The sequence below is a fragment of the Vicugna pacos genome, chromosome 1 (assembly GCF_048564905.1).
Source record: "Vicugna pacos chromosome 1, VicPac4, whole genome shotgun sequence".
Taxonomy (NCBI): domain Eukaryota; kingdom Metazoa; phylum Chordata; class Mammalia; order Artiodactyla; family Camelidae; genus Vicugna; species Vicugna pacos.
This window is the reverse complement of record NC_132987.1, coordinates 89,750,554-89,768,554: the sequence shown is the minus strand read 5'-3', so window position 1 is coordinate 89,768,554 and position 18,001 is coordinate 89,750,554. Positions and strand designations below refer to the sequence as shown.

The 18,001-nt window shown below is 33.6% G+C and overlaps 1 protein-coding gene and 1 long non-coding RNA gene across 4 annotated transcripts in view; one reads left to right on the top strand and one right to left on the bottom strand.

The window, feature by feature from the left end:
• Window positions 1–18,001, bottom strand: part of LOC116277672 (uncharacterized) — a 73,914-nt gene that overhangs the window by 18,595 nt on the left and 37,318 nt on the right. The window lies entirely within an intron of this gene.
• Window positions 1–18,001, top strand: part of ZNF654 (zinc finger protein 654) — an 83,558-nt gene that overhangs the window by 35,717 nt on the left and 29,840 nt on the right. The gene's annotated exons all lie outside the window — the stretch shown is intronic.

Here is an 18,001-nt window from a genome sequence, read left to right as displayed (position 1 = left end):
ACAGAGAACTATAAAACGTTGATTAAGGAAATTAAAGATGAGTTTTAAAAACTGGAATGATATCCCATGCTTTTGGAATGGAAGAATTAGTATTGTTAAAATGGCCATACCACCCAAAGCAATCTAGATTTAATGCAATCCCTATCAAATTACCCAGGAGATTTTTCACAGAACTAGAACAAATAATCCTAAAATTCATATGGAATCACAAAAGAACTAGAATTGCCAAAGCAATACTGAAGAACAAGAACAAAGCTGAAGGAATAACACTCCCAGTCTTCAGACAATACTACAAAGCTACAGAAATCAAAACAGTGTGGTATTAGCATAAAAACAGACAGATCAGTGGAATAGAATAGAAAACCCCAAAATAAACCCACACACCTCCCCTACAGTCAGTTAATCTTTGACAAAGAAAGCAAGAATATACAGTGGAGAACACAGCCTGTTCAACAAGTGGTGTTGGGAAAACTGGACAGTTGCATGTAAATCAGTGAAATTCAAACACCCTTGCACACCATACACAAAAATAAACTCAAAATGGCTTAAAGACTAAGACAAGACACCATAAACCTCCTAGGAGAGAACACACGCAAAACATTCTCTGATATAAATTGTAGTAACATTGTCCTGGGGCAGTCTATGGAGGCAATAGAAATTTAAAAAAAAAAATGGGACCTAATTAAATTTATAAGCTTTTGCACAGCAAAGGAAACAATAAATAAAATGAAAAGACAACCTATAGAATAGGAGGAAGTAATTGCAGATGATGCAGCTGACAAAGGCTTAATTTCCAGTTTCCAAACAGCTCATGTAACTCAATAACAAAAAAACAAACACCCCAATCCAAAAAAGGGCAGAAGATCTAAAACATTTCTCCAATGAAGACATACAAATGGCCAATAGGCATGTGGAAAAAATGCTCAGTGTCGCTAATTTTCAGAGACATGCTAATCAAAACTACAATGAGGTATCACCTCACACCCTTCAGAATGACCATCATGAAGAAATCCACAAACAATAAATGCTGGAGAGGGTGTGGAGAAAGGGAACCCTTGTACACTGTTGGTGGGAATGTAAATTGGTGCAGTCACGATGGAGAATAGTAGAGAGGTTCCTTAAAAAACTAAAAATGGAGGTACCATATGATCCAGCAATCCCACTCCTGGACATATATCTGGAGGAAACTCTAATTTGAAAAGATAATGCACCCCAATATTCATAGCACTATTTACAATAGCCAAGACAGGGAAGCAACTGAAATGTCCATTGACAGATGAGTGGATAAAGAAGCTGTGTTATGTATATATAATGGAATATTACTCAGCCATAAAAAAGAATAAAACAGTGCCATTTGCAGCAATATGGATGGACCTGGTGATTGTCCCACTAAGTGATGTAAGCCAGAAAGAAAGAAAAATACCATATGATATCACTTCTATGTGGAATCAAAAAAAAAAAAACAACAAAAAAAGACATAAATGAAATTATTTAGAAAACAGACTCACATAGGAAAGAAAAAGTATGGTTACCAGTGGGGGAAGGAGGTGGGAAGGGATAAATTGGGAGTTCTGGATTTGCAGATACTAACTATTACATATAAAATTGATAAGCAACAAGGTCCTATTGTATAGCACAGGGAACTATATTCAATACCTAGTCATGGCCTATAACAAAAAAAAAGAATAGGAATATATGTATGTGTGTGTATATGTGTTTTGTGTGTGTGTGTGTGTGTTTGTATGTGAAAAAAATAATCAGAATAGAACTAAATGAAATAGAAACTAAAAACACAATAAAAAAAGACTGATGAAACTAAGAAGTGGTTATTTGAGAAGATAAACAGAATTGACAAACCTTTAGGTAGACTCACCAAGAAAAAAAGAGATGTCTCAAGTAAAACCAGAAATGAAAGAAATGCTATAGCTGATTCCACCGGAAAAAAAAAAAAGGATCAGAATAGACTACCATTGTCACTTAATATCCATTAAGGCTTGGTTCTAGAACTTCCTCATGGATACCAAATCCACGATGGATGCTCAAGTCCCTTATATAAAATGGCATAGTATCTGCATGTAAACCTAAGCACATTCTCTCATATACTTTAAATCACCCCTAGATTACTTGTAGTATCTAATACAATATAAATGCTATGTAAATTATTGTGAATGCAATGTAAATGCTGTGTAAATAATTGCCAGTGCTTAGCAAATTCAAAGTTTGCTTTCTGGAACCTTCGGGAATTTTTTTTTTTCCCAAATATTTTCCATCTGTGGTGGATTGTATTCATGGATGCAGAACCTGTGGATACTATGTAGAAGGACTGTACTATGAAGAATTATACGCCAGTAAATTGAACAATCAAGAAGAAATGGATAAATTCCTTTAAACATACTGCTTACCAAGACTGAATCATGACGAAACAGAAAATCTGAACAGTTAAATTACTCTTAAGGAGATTGAATCAGTAATCAAAAACCTCTCAATAAGCAAAAATCCAGCACCAGAGAGCTTTACTGGTGAATTCTGTCATACATTCAAAGAATTAATACCAATCCTTCTCAGACTCTTCTAAAAAATAGAAGAGAAAGGAACACTTTCAAGCTCATTCTTTGAGGCCAGTGTTACCTTAATACCAAAAGCAGACAAGGACATCACAAAAGGAAATTATGGGTCAGTGTCCCTAATGAACATAGATGCAAAAATCCTCAGCCAAATATTAGCAAACTGAATGCAACAATACATTAAATTTTTGTCAGAAATAGAACTAACAATTCTGAAAATTTGTATCAAACCACAAAAGACCCCAAACAGGCAACTCAGTCTTGAGAAGGAAGGATAAAGATGGAGGCATCATCCTTCCTAATTTCACACTACAGTTGACCCTTGAAAAATGTGGGGGCTAGGGACACCAACTCTCCCAGCTCCTGTTCAGTTGAAAATCTGTATGTATGTAAGTTTATAGTCAGCCCTTGTATCTGCAGTTCCACATCCACAGGTTCAACCAACTGAAGATTGTGTAGTACACTAATACATATTTAGGGAAAAAATCCAGGTGTAAGTGGGCCCGTGCAGTTCTAACTCATGTTGTTCAAGGATCAACTGTATATTACAGACCACAGCAATCAAAACAGTATAGTAGTGACATAAAGACAGACACATAGATCACTGAACAGAATAGAGAGCCCAGAAATAAACCAGCATATATAGTCAATTAATTTATGACACAGAAGCCAAGAATATACAATGGGGAATGGACAGTCTCCTCAATAAATGGTGTTAGGAAAACTGGATGGCCAAATGGATAAGAATGAAACTGGATCGCAGTCTCACATCATACACAAAAATCAACTAAAAATGGATTAAAGAATTTTAGACCTGAAACTATAAAACTCCTTGAAGAAACATAGGTGGTAAACTCCTTGACATCGGTCTTGGTGATAAATTTTTGAATTTGACACCAAAAGCAAATGAAGCAAAAGGAAAAATCAACATGTGGGTCTACATCAAACTAAAAAGCTTCTGCACAGGGGTAAAAATCAATAAAATGAAAAGCAACTTTACTGAATGAGGAAATGCTTGTGGATTATTTATCTGATAAGATGTTAATATCCAAAATATGTAAAGAACTCATACAATTCAATAACAACAACAAAAAAATCAAATAAAGATGGGCAGATCTGAATAGACAGTTTTGCAAAGAAGACATACAGATGGCCAACAGATACATGAAAATGTGTTCAGCATCACTAATCATTAGAGAAATGCAAATCAAAACCACAGTGAGATATAACCTCACCTGTTAGAATGACTATTATTTAAAAAATCAGGAAATAGTAAGCATTGCAAGAATGTGGAGAAAAGGAAATACTTGTATGCTGTTTTGGGGAACGTAAATTGATGCAGCCAGTATGGGAAAAACTGTGGAAGTTCCTCAAAAACTTAAAAATAGAGCCACCATATGACCTAGCAATTCCTCTTCTGCTTATTTATATGAAGGAAACAAAAATACTAGCTCAAAAAGATGTCGCCATCTCTGTGTTCATTGCTTCATTATTTATAATAGCCAAGATACGGAGGCAACCTAAATAAATGTCCATTGATAGATGAAAGGATAGGGAGATATGATGTGTATGTGTTATTTGTGTGTGTGTGTGTGTGTGTAACTATTATCAGCCATAAAAAAGAGTGGAATTTTGCCACCTGCAACAACATGGATGGATTTTGAGGGTATTATGCTAAGTGACATAAGTCAGAGGAAGTCAGTACCCTAGTGATCTTAGTTATATGTGGAATCTAAAAGAGAACAAAACAAAACTGAACTCATAGATACAGAGAAGGGATTGGTGGTTGTCATAGGTGGGGGTTGGGGGTGTGCTAAATGGGTAAACGTGGTTAAAATGTACAAACTTCTAGTTATAAATAGGTCACTGGATGTATATGTAGTGTGGTGATTGTAGTTATTAATACTGTATTGTAAATTTGAAAGTTGCTGAGTAGATCTTGAAAGTTCTTATCATAGGGAAAAAAAATTGTGACTGTGGTGATGGATGGATAACTAGATTTGTTGTGGTCATTTTGTAATAAATGCAAGTATCAAATGATTACATTGTACACCTGAAACTAATATAATGTTATATGTAAATTATACCTTAATTTAAAAAATTTCCAGGGTGAAGGCACCAACAGAAACTTATATTTTAAAAAATTTAATAAAAATAAATGTGACTCATCATGGCTGTAGCCTATTGGTTATATTTTTCTTAAGCCATGGACTTTTGAAAAAGTTTTCTATTCTAATTTTGAAACTAGAGGGATAGAATATAATTTCCTGCTGGCCTTATAGGGAATAATCACAAATTTATTTCCTTTTTTTATTTTCTTTTTGATTATGTTAGGTTTATAGGTTAAGTTTATAAGTTATAGATAAGATTTATAGTTTATTTAAATCAAGATCTAGACATTTGTAAGTCATCCTAAATAATTCAGTAGAGGGAATTTAAGTTGATTCGTAGAACCAGTTTTCATAGTTGTTAGAAGATGTGAGAGAATAGACCAAGGGGTGGGTGGTGAAACTAATACAGAGGCTGTAGTTAAGTTGCTGTTAGCAATTAGCTGGGACTGGAAGGATGAAGAAATGAGGATAGAAGGCTCAAACTCAGAGAATGGAGATGGTTCGTGAGAGGAAGAAGTACTGACCTGTGTGAGACAAGACCTTGGAAGAGATATAATTACTGCTAAAGAAGATCCAGAAGAAGGGCAGGGGAAGAAGACCTCTCATTGCTCCCTTCCTCTTAACTTTCCATTCTCCACCATTGCCTCCCTTGTCCAGAGCTAACCATTAGCCAGTTGGCTTCTGCATAATTGACAGAGACCTCTGGGTTTTTTTCTTTTTCTTTTCTCCCTCAGTTTCGGTAATAAAAATTTATTGAGAAATCCTGGTATGGTGGTTACTGCCTCTCAGCCTCAAGAGAGGAAACAACACTGTAGGAAACCACTGAAAAATCACACACTGTCCCAACACCTTTGGCCTGCATAGTGAGGAGGAAGGTCATTCCCCTGAAAGTGGGTCAGTCTTCATTCATCCAAGAATGATTTGGAGGGCAGGAGCAGAGGGGACCATCACACTATAGTGGGAGCAGGGTGGTGTTTGCTGACCCAAAGCTGGCTTCTTACATACCACGGGAGGAAAAGATTGTTTCTTCTCCGGGGACAGGGTTCTTGGTCACCAGGCTCAATTCTTTCCCTTTATAAGGCTGTCATTTTCCTGGGTGAAATTTTTATCCTGTATGTCCAACACAAGTTGTCAGCTGTGACAGATAAGATTCTGCAGTGTGCTGATCATCTTGGAGGTCAGAGACCTCTGGTTTTAGAAGATAATCTGCTGATTATTGAATATTTGACTGAGAGGTTTTTTTATCCTCAGTACTTTAAAAGGTGTCCATCTACTCTTCTGGCTTGTGTTTGTTTCTTTGTTTTTGTTTTTTTTCTGTTAAAAATTTTTGTCTCACTGTATCTAATGCACCCTGCAACAGAATTTGCTCATTTCAGTCTCTGTCACATTGTGGCAATTCTCACAATCTTTCAAAATTTTTCATTATTATTACGTTTGTTCTCATGATCTCTGATCAGTGATCTTTGATGTTACTGTTATGACTCACTGAAGGTTCAGATGATGGTTAACACTTTTTAGCAATAAAGCATTTTTAAATTAAGGTATATACTTTTTTATACACAATATTATTGCACACTTAATAGATTACAGTATAGGGTAAACATAACTTTTACATGCACTGGGAAACCAAAAAATCATGTGACTTGATTTTTTGCAATATTTGTTTTATTCCGGTGTTCTGGCCCTGAATTTGCAATATCTGGGGTACACCTGTACAAGGATATTTGTATATTGGACAGATATCCTAGGAGTAGAATTGCTAGATTGAAGAGTCTGAGGTTTGTCATTTTGATAGTGCCAAATTTTCTCTGCAGAACTTGAGCCAATTTATAATATTGCCAGCCATATAAGAATGGACCTGTTTCCCTACATCTTTGTCAATACAGTGTTTTAAAAAAAATTTAATGATCACAATTTTCAAACCTAACCAAAAGTAGAAGGAATTGGATAATGAACTGCCCTTAGCTGTCACCAGCTTCAATGATTATCAATATATCATCAGTCTTCTTTCATCTGTACCTCCTCACTCCTTACCATTGCTAGTTACCTTTTTGTGTACCTTTATTGTGATATAATTCCTATACAGTAAACTACACATATTTCAGATATGCAATTTGATGAATTTTGATAAATGTGTACACCTGTGAAACCACCACCACAATCAAGATAGCTAACATTTTCATCATTCCCCAAGAGGCTCAAACTTCGAACTCCTGATTTCTCTCTTCCCACCCCATTTATCCCCTGGAAACCATAAGTTTGTTCTTTATATCTGCAAGTCTGTATCTTTATATTTTGTAAGATAAGAAAATTATTTAGTTATCTTCAAGTTTTTGTTAATTATCTTTTTAATAGTTCTATTGAGGCATACTTTCCATGTCATTAAGTTCATTCAGTATAAGTATAATTAATTTTTAGTAAATTTATAAAGTTGTGCAGCCATCACCATAATCCAGTTTTAAAACATTTTTTTCACCCTCAAAATTTCCCTCATGCTCACTTGCAGTCAATTCTCAGTTTCTCCCCAGGCCAAGGCCACTACTGATCTGTTTTCTATCTTTAAATAGAGCTGCTATTTATAGACATTTTGTGTAAATAATATGACACGATATGTAGGTTTTTACATATGAGTACTTTCACTTAGAATAATGTTTCTGAGATTCATTTATGTTTTAGTACTTACCAATAGCTCATTTATATTTGTGCTGGATAGTATTCCATCGGACAGATACAGTACATTTTGTTTATGTATTCAGTAGTTGATGGATATTTGGATTTTTTGCTGTTGTTTTGATACGAACATTTGTGTACAACTGGACAAATTTTTTTTTCTCTTGAATAGATACCTAGGAATGGAATTGCTAGATGCTATAAGTTTATGTTTAACATCTGTTTAACTTAGAACTGCCAGACTCTTTCCAGAGTATACCATTTAAAATTCTAACCAGGAATCTATAAGGGTTTCAGTTTCTCTACATCTTCACTAACATTTGTTGTTGTCTTTTTCATAATAGCTGTTCTAGTAATTAAATAGTAGTATCTCATTTTGGTTTTAATTTGCATTTCCTCAGTACTTTTGGTGGCAAACATCTTTTCATATACTTATTTGCTATTGCATAGGTTTGGTAAAATGTCTATTCAAATCTATTGCCCATTTTTAAATTGGATTGTTTGCCTTCTTACTGAGTTGTAAGAGTTTTATATATATTCTGGTTATACATTCTTTATCAGATATGTGATTCATAAATAATTTTTCCCACTCTGGCTTTTTTCGTTTTCTATTTGGTGTCTTCTGGAGTCTGTTGCTGGTTTTAAGAAATCTGATAGTAATTTTCCTTGTGTAGTTTATCTCACATCTATTAGTCTTAAGCTTCTTGGAATTTTGAGTTTGTACTTTTCACCAGATTTGGGAAATGCCTTCAAAAATTGCTTTAGAAACCACCATTATGTTTTTTTAACGGATTCCACTTAAAGGGAATCCACAGTTGACCCACACCTTACTGACTATTCTGTTCAGTTTTTTTCAGTGATTTTCTTTTGTGTGTGTGTGTTTTGTTTTAGTAATGCTGTATCTTGTTTTCACTGATACTATCTTCTGCAGATAATCTGACATTAATCCCATACAATGTATTTTTCATCTCAGATTTTGTATATTTTAAGTTTTAATTGGGTCTTTCATGTCTTCCATTTCTCTGCCTAACGTGATGATTCTTTACTTCAGGAATAGGCAGACTATGGCCCATGGAGTCAAATACTGTTCATGGCTGTTTTTGTTTTTGTTTTTAATGGCTCCCAAGCCAAGACTGGTCTTCATATTTTTTAATAGTGGTGTTTAAAAAAAAAAGTGACAGAGACCTTAATGTGATCCAGAAAGCCTAAAATACTATCTGGCTACCCAGGCTTCACCCTACACACAATAGTGAAGGAATTTGAAGCTAGTGGTACACTGAAGGTCATGACAGCAACAACCCAAATGAAATAAATAACACAAACCTAAGTAACTCATGACAAGATTTACTTAAGGCTCCACCATAAAGGCTGGCAGAAGAAAAGGCATATCTGTTTCCAGGCACAAATATCATTAACACCAGTTTACACTTTCATACATCATGAAGTTCAGCTTTCAGCCAAAAATTATAGGCATATAAAGAGCAAGGGAAAAAATGCACTATCAAGAGAAAAAGCAATTTGTAGAATCAAACTCAGATATAAAGGTCTAGTAGGAAAAGTGGAGAACATGGTTCAACACATGAGAATTTCAGCAGAGAGCTGGGACACCAAGAAAGATTCCAAATAGAAATGCTGGAAATAAAAAATACAGTAACAGATGAAGAATGCCTCCGATGGGCTCACTGATAGATCAATACAACACAACTGAGAAAAGAATGAATGAACTTGAGTATAGGTCAAAAGAAATTACCCTAACTAAATGACAAAGAGGAGAAAGAAGAAAACTGTTGGAATAGCACATCTAAGAGCTTTGGGAAAATATGAAGTTGCAACATGTGTCCGCTAGAATCCCAGAAAGAGACGAAAAATGAGACAGGAGAAATACCAAACAGTAGCCATGAATTTTCCAAATATAATGAAGGATGCCAAACCACAGATCTGAGAAACTCGAAGAACAACCAGTAAGATAATTTCAAGATCCATCTCTCTCTCTCAAACCACCACCTAGATCCCCTAGATGCATCACATTCAAACTAAAAAGATCACAGAAAATAGTGAAGGCCACCAGAGAACAAAGATACAGTTGACCCTTGAAGAATACAGGGGCTAGAGGAGTCAACCTCCCACACAGTCAAAAATTCATGTAGAACTTACAACCAGTCTTCCATTTCTGCAATTCTGTGTCTTTCGATTCCACCAACCATGGATTATGTAGTACTTCAGTATGTATTTTTTAAAGGCCAGCTATTTTAGACTTGCAGACCATGGAGTGCCTGTTGTAACTACTCAGCTCTGCTATTGTAGCAGCCATAGACAAGATGAATGTATGCATGTGGTTGTGTTCCAATAAAACTTTTACAAAAACTGGCAGCCAGTGCATGGGTCATATTTCCTAAATGCTGAGATTAAAGCAAAAATTGAAGTGAAGTATTGTTGGTCTATAGCATTTAAAAGTAAAATGAATGACAAAAATAGCACAAGGATTATTATATTATGCCTTACTAAAACAGCACAATATTGAAGGTAGGCTGGGATTTATTAAAGATATATATATGTTTTATATATATATACATATAAAATCCTAGGGTAGTCACTAAAACCACTGAATACAGAGGTGGATATATTAAGCCAAAGTGGAGATAAAATGGAATCATAAAATTGCTCAGTCTAAAAGAAGGTGGAAGAAGGGTCAAATGGAACAATGAACAGATAGAACAAATAGAAAACAATTATAAAGATAGTAGGTTTTAATCGAAGCATATTAAAAATCGCATATAAATTGCCTGAATCTATTAAAAAAGACAGAAATTGGTTGGCTAGAAAAGCATGATCTAAGAGATATATATATCCATACCCCATGCTTTTTTTTTTGAATAACAGATACACACTTTTTTACACTCTGCATTTTTCACTTAATATTGTATCTTGGAGATCAAGACACAGTGTAAATTTCCTTTTACAACTTAGTCTTGTGTAGATGTACCATACTTCATTCAGCATACTTTCTAATGATAAGTATTTGGATTGCTTCCCTTATTTTCCTGTTACAAATAGTGTTATGATTATGATTTGTTTGCATACATATTTTTGTATGTTTCCCAGTAGATTTTTGGGATAGGCTCCTAGAATCTGTGCCAAAAGGAGACTAGATACGTAATTTTGCTAAGTAGTCTCAAAGTTCCCTCTATACTGCTTGTACCGTTTTGCATTCTCACCCACAAAATGAGGCTTTGTTTACCTCCAGCCTCACCAGTTTTGTGTTGTCAGACTTTTGATTTTTTGCTAAGCTAACAAAAGAGAAATGGCATGTCAATATAGTTTTAATTTATATTTTTCTTACTGTGAGTGAAGTTGAACATCTTTTAGCATATCCTTAAAGACCATTTGTGTTTCATTTTCCATGAGCTACCTGTTTATATCTGAAGCTCATTTTCTATAAGTTATTTGGACTTTTTCTTCTCAATTTTCATAGCTCTTTATGTATTAGAGATATTAACCCCTTCCTGTGATGTAAGTTACAAATGTGTATTTTTTCATCTCTGTTTTGCTTTCCTTATGGCGTTTATATTTTTAGACTTTTTAAAATATAATTAAAATTTATTTCTATTGCTTCCTACTTTTGAAACCTAGTTAAGAAACATTTCTCTATAACCAGGTTATATGGGATTTTGTCTGATATTTACATTGTTTAATTTTTTTATATTTAGGTTTATGATCCATTTTGAATTTTTTTCTTATGTTTGGAAGTTGGAGTGAATCATTTTTTTCTTTTAATATTGGGCTATCTGATATGAAGTCAACGTTTTCCTACAGACTTGATGCCCCTTTTGTCATATACTCACTTTTCACATGCAGTTGCCCTATTTTTGGATTTTCCATTTGATTTCATTAGGCTATTTGTTCATGTACCAATATAATACTGGCTCAATTATAAAGTCTTTCCAAAATGTTTTAATATTGACTAGTTCCTTCTCATTGCTCATGCTATTTCATAGTTTTCCTAGATACTCAACTTTGTAATCAATTGTCTACTTTCAGAAAAACTTAAAGGTATGTAAATTTATAAATTAGGTAAGGAGAATTTAGTGCTTACCTTACTAAAGTATGTATTTTATATGCTTTTTATCTCTCTCTGGTTCAAGAATACTGGAACACTAAGGCTGAAACTGCTCTTTCCAACTTAAATGCTATTGATGCCATATGTTTTTGCTATATTTTTTCAAAAGCCCAGATGAAATTACTATTGCTTTTGCTTCATGCTGTCAATTTTTTTAGCCGATATGTTTACTAATTTGCATCTTAGACTCTTCTTGCTGATTTCCCATGTCTTTGTAAACAGTCTGTATTTTTCTCTGTTTTCCATATATTGTTCTTTGTATTTGGTATTTTATAGTTTACCGTGATTAGTTATGTGTAGATTTAGTTTTATTAATCATTATTGAGATTTCCTGGTTCCTGGATCTGAGAATTGGTATATTTCATCAGTTATGAAAAATCCTTACCCAGTTTTTGTCTTTGCCTCATTCTCCCATTCTTTTTCTTATTCTTTATTTTTTTTTTTGTAGAAGTATGATTAGATATGTTAGACTTGTATGTTCCATCATCCATGTCTTTAACTGTTGCTTGTATTTTCCATTTCTTTGTCTCTTTGTATTACATTTTGGTCATTTTTTTTCCAGATCTTTCAGTTTATTAATTTTTTAATCAGCTGTGTTTAATCTTTGATCCACTGACTTTTAATTTCATTGACTTTTCATTTCTAGGAGTTTTTTGACTGCTCTTGATTATTTCATTCTTTATATTTTTAGTACTTTTTTTAAAAATTTCTTAAACTGTGTTATACTCATTTTATATTCTGGCTCTGGTTTAAGTATATAAAGCTTTTGTGGACTTTCTGTTTCTCCTTGCTCCTGTTGTATTTCCTTATATCTGTGGTTTTTATTGTTATCATTATTATTTACATTGTTAATGTGTATTTTCTTGAAATAAATTCATTTGTAAAAATTGAAGCCTGGTGGGGAGGGTATAGTTCAGTGGTAGAGTGCATGCCTAGCATGCATGAAGTCCTGGGTTCAATCCTCAGTACCTCCATTAAACAAATAAATAAACCTAATCCTCCCCCCACCAAAAAAAAGATTGAAGACTGGATTTGAGGTGGGTATTTAGAAAGGATTTACATTTGTTTCTGCCAAGGACCTGGAGCCATTACTAGCCCAGAACCAATCTTAGCTAAATTCTTGGCTTGAGAGTTTTTGGACCATGTTAGTAAGATGAATTCAGGTGACAACCTATATGAGAGGATTTTAACAGGAGATTGTTTTTTTTCTTTTTTCCTGTCTAGTTCCAATTGTAGCCAAGCAGTTTTCCTTACAATCGAGAAATATGGTGCAGTGGGTGGGAGGAGCATATTGGTGTAACTGTTTGTAAAAGTTTTAGTCAAGGCAAAAGCCAGCTATTTTATCCAGCATTTTACTTGTTTTGAGGGTGACTCATTCAGGGTACCTAGTCTGTCATACTTTAGAAACAATAATGTACAATTTCTTTATCTTTATCAGTATATATTTGAAAAAAAAACTGTGAACCTTTTCTTTCCTCAGTAAAGACACTGCTGAAGAAAGCATCTTGAAGATAAATGCATTGGAGTGCTTTGAGTATGTTGAAGTAAATGCTCATTGTTAAGGTTAAGTAGCTCTGAGTTGAAATATCTATATGATATCAAAAATTTAGCGTTAATAAGTATAGAAGAAATTGTTAAAAATTGGGTATTTTACATGTGAGCAGTAACATTTTATTCTGTTTTTATTTAATTCATGTAGAATAAGCCTAACTTTCTTTGACTTAAATTGGTAAGTGGTTTTCTTATTTGGATAGTTAAGCAGCATAATTTAGTGGAATTTTCCTATGGTAGATAAATGCAGAAATCCATATTCTTGTATTTTAGGGTGAAAATTACTTACTTGCTACAGAGGCCCAAAAAAGAAAAGTAATTTTGGTCATAATTACCAAAACAATCTATGTGTGTCTGTATGTTTTAGGAAGTCTGCTACCTTATTACTGTTTGTAATAAATGTGAGAATATGGTCTGAATTCCAAGCAACCCAATGACAGAATATAGTTTGTTTCATAAATAGGGACTCTAATGGGACTCTAGTAAGTCAAATAAAAATGACTGTAAAAGCTATAATTTTTTTTTAAATTCAAAAGGCATACCATCTATAATATACTCATCCCACTATAAATAATTTATGTTTTTGTATAAATCATTTTGTTTAAGTAATTCTATTTTGAATAATTATTTCAATTTAGGTGAATGAACTGTAGGTAACTCACAATTTGAACTCATGTTAATTATAAATTGGTTAATGTACAGACTGTTACATATTAAACATTATACCAAATATATTTTATTATAGAATCATATTAAACATTGTATTAAACATATTCAACATTAAAAAACAGTATAACATTATATATATATAACTTTTTGGAAAGAAACATTTTGATGAATTTAATCAGGTATCTTTAAAATCTTCATAATTTAAGTGAGAAAAATTGGTGTCATATGTTTCAACAAAATTGACATATACACAACTGAAAAGATCAAAACTGAAGATCTCATGTTTCATTTTAGACTGTTGAAGGAAACTTTCATGGCAATGTTAATAAAAACAGTGGTTCCTTATCATTACTAGCAAGCATCTATAGCACTACCAGGGAGTGTTTTAAGTGTTTTATAAGTGGTAGCTACTATTACTGTTCCTGTTTTATAAATAAACTGAGGCACAGGGATATTCAGTGACTTGCCCAGGGTTACACATCAAGGAAGTGGTGGAGCTGATTCAAACCCAGTGTGACTCTAGATCATGGGTGAATGAAGGGCCACATAGCAAATATTTTTAGGCTTAACCCTTAAAGTGTCTGTTGCCATCACTCAGTTCTGTCTTTGTAGTGTGAAAGCAGCCATTGTCAATGTGTAAATAGATGGGTTTGGTTGTGTTGCAGTAATGACTTATTGACAGTGATATTTAAATTTCATGTAATTTTTACCTATTATGAAATATTATTTTTTTATTTTAACAATCTGAATATTCTTATCTCATGCATTATACTGAAACAGGCCTTCAGCCTTCTTGGGCCAGATGTGGACCATGGGCAGTAGTTTGCCATCTCTGCTCTAGATTGCTAGGTGAATTTTGGGGTCCTACTTTGTTCCATTTTGGACTCATTTACCCTGCACCTTGTAGAATTTGCTTCCTTGAGGGCTAGACAGTTTGATCTCTAAGCATTTGGTGGATCCTTTATAGTAGGCAATAGGAAATTCAACAGATTTGAAACATGAAGTTTCTATTTCTACATATAATCTAGGTTTTTTTCCCCTAATGATTTCACTACTGCGTAATACTTGTTGATGTCCCTGAATCTTACCCCAAGGCAGAGCTAGCTCGACCATGTTGTTTTATCATTAGACCAAGTTGTTTTATCATTATTTAGTCTTTACTTATTTTACATGTAGTTTTTCTCATTTTAATATCATTATCATGAAGTTGGGCCTTGTTATTGAGGTAGCTGATAGTGGGGCACACACAGATCTCATGAAACATTGGCTTCCCTTTCATGTTCACGTAATGTAGTAGACATATTTCTGCATATTTTATTTTATTATCTACAAGGCCGTATTAATCTGCATGCTCATCTCTGAATTTACTGCCATAACATGTTTTATTTCTACTAAGAAACTTTGTATCGCTCCCTCCTTTAATAGAATTAAATGTCCTACTAGCCAATACTGTCTACTCAACATAATGATGCAGTTTCTACTCTGCTCTACCTAGTTCAACTTTAACACCTCCATGTTTCAACATGTTATAATCGATATGCAAAGTACAGTGCTATGATAGTACAGAAGAATCACCTCTATGTTTGTCTGGAAAGAAGGAAGGGAGTTTTTAGGCTAAGTTCCAAGGTGAAATCTTATAAATAGGTCTTTAGGAAGCAATGGATCCAAAGACCTTTAAGTATAGGAGTTTTAGGGAATATAGAGTAGTTTGCTGCAGTTGGAGAGCATGGAATTTGTGGTAAAAGCTGTGTGTAAGAGTAGTTTGGGATCAGACATTTAAAGGTTCGTATGTTATAATAAGGAATTTGAATTTCCTATTCTACAGTGATCTCAAATACCTAAATAGAACAGGAAGGGAATATAAATAATAAATAAGTCAGGTAGGCAGTGTGCTGGAGAAATGAGGGGTGGATGGAGACTGGCAAATTGGAAAAGAGGTCCATGCCTTGACCAAGGGCAGTAGCTGCTCAGCTTATTTTGCCATGGAGAGATGCAAGCCCTGTGTTACAGGGGTTTCTGTTTTTTAAGAGTTCAGAGAAATCTATATTTAATCTGAAATATCACAGTTTTTAAATATTGGAAACTGACTAAATTATCTTAAACTAATATTTTATCCATATAAAATAAATGTGTCAGCTGAAGTTCTTTGCTTTAGATGGTACAATCTAAACAGCAATTGGTAAAGTCTATAAGTAGATCATTCTGTGTTTTAGAAAGATCACAATGGCAGCTGGGTTGAACATGGATTTTAGGAAAGTGTGAAATAGCATGACTAGAGATAGGTTCTATTAGAAGTTAAGAAATAAGATAGATGTGAATTAATGCTTTGTTAGTAGGGATAAAGATTCCAGAGGTACTTTGGTGGGGCTATTTTATATGTACTTATTGATGGTAAAATAAATGCATAATGGTTGATAATGAAAAATAATTCTCCTTTTCACCCCTGACCTCTAATTTCTGTTTCCTATCTAAAGGCAACTGCTTTTACCAGTTTATTATTTATCCCTCTAGCCATCTGGTGGTATGCACTGGTGTACATGCACCCTCTACTCACCAATGATAATGTAATGAATAGATTTCTGCATCTTTGCTTAATATCTTGGAATTTTTTCCCTTATCTACTCATATAGATGTAATTATATTCTCACTAATATTAATATTTGTATCAAATGTCATTGTATGAGTATATTATAATTAATTTACCCAGTCCCCTGTAGTAGACATTTAGTATGTTTCCATTCTTTTACTATTACAAGCCACCTGTGGATGCATATATATATACACATGTCTTTGAACATGTATTATTTGGAGGATTAAATACTTATAAGTAGAAATGGTAAGTCAAATGGTATGTGTGCATTTAAGAGTTTTGCCTTACTGTATTTACTGTATTGCCTTTAAAAGAGGTAGTACCACATATCATCCCTTCAACAAGATCACAAAGCCTATTTCTCTGTATCAGAGCCATCATGGAATACCTCAACATTCTTATTTTTCTAAATATGATAGGAGAGGTGATATGTCATTATAATTTTACTTATTTAACTATAGTAGACAGTCTTCTCATATTTGAAAAAATCCACTTGGTATTTCTTTTCTGTGGAATAGTCTTATCGCCTCCCAGTTTTCTACCAGTTTGTTAACTTTTTTTTAAAAAGTTACTTGTATCAGCTTTTTAATTAAGGAAATCAACAAAGATTCTCAGTGTACCATTTTGTTTTTGACTACTTTTATGTGTTTTTTTTGACATTTAAAAATTTTCAGTAGTCAAAATTATATCAGTTTATGGAGTATGACTACTATGCTATATTTAGAAGGGTCTTTGTAATAATTGGGTAATACTTAGGTCTTTTATATAATTTTTAAAACTATATTCTCATAGTTACATTTGCATTTAAAATTTTGTTTTTATTAGTGATTTGTTTTGATTAAAGGCAAAGAGTGAAGACAGGAAATGACACGTGTTGACAAGGATGTGGAGAAAAGGAAACCCTTGTACACTATTGGTAGGAATGTAAATTGGTGCAGACGGTATGGAGGTTCCTCAAAAAATTAAAAGTGGAACTGCCATATGATCCAGCAATTCCACTTGAATGTTTACCCAAAGAAAATGAAAACACTATCTTGAAAAGATTTAGGCATCTTGTGTTTATTGCAGCATTATTTACAACAGCTATGATATAGAAACAATATTAAGTGTCCATCAGTGGATTGATGGATAAGGAAGATGTGGTGTATATGTACAGTGGAATATTATTCAGCCATAAAAAGAATGCAGTATTGCCATTTGTGACAACATGGATTAAACTAGGGGCATTATACTCAGTGAAATAAGTCAGAAAAAGACAAATAGTGAATGATCTTACCTATATGTGGAACCTTAAAAAAAGCAAAAAGCAAAAAGCCCCCCAAAATACCAAGGTCATAGATATAGAGAACAGATTGGTGGTTGCCAGAGGTAGGGGATTGGGGTTAGGCAAAATGGGCAAAGTGAGTCAACAAGTACAAACTTCCAGTTATAAAATAAATCATGAGGATGTAAAGCACAGCATGGCTACTATAGTTAATAATACTGTATTGCATATTTGAAAGTTGCTAAGAGAGTAAATCTTAAAAGTTCTCATCACAAGAAGAAAACTGCAACTATGTTTGGTGATGGATGTTAACTAGATTTGTGGTCATTTCACAATATATAAAAATGTTGAATCATTATGTTGTACATCTGAAGGTAATATATTGTTGTATGTCAATTATGCTTCAAAAAAAGGGGGCCAAAAGTGTTTAAAAAGACAATATCAGGTATTCCTAGTTGAATATTT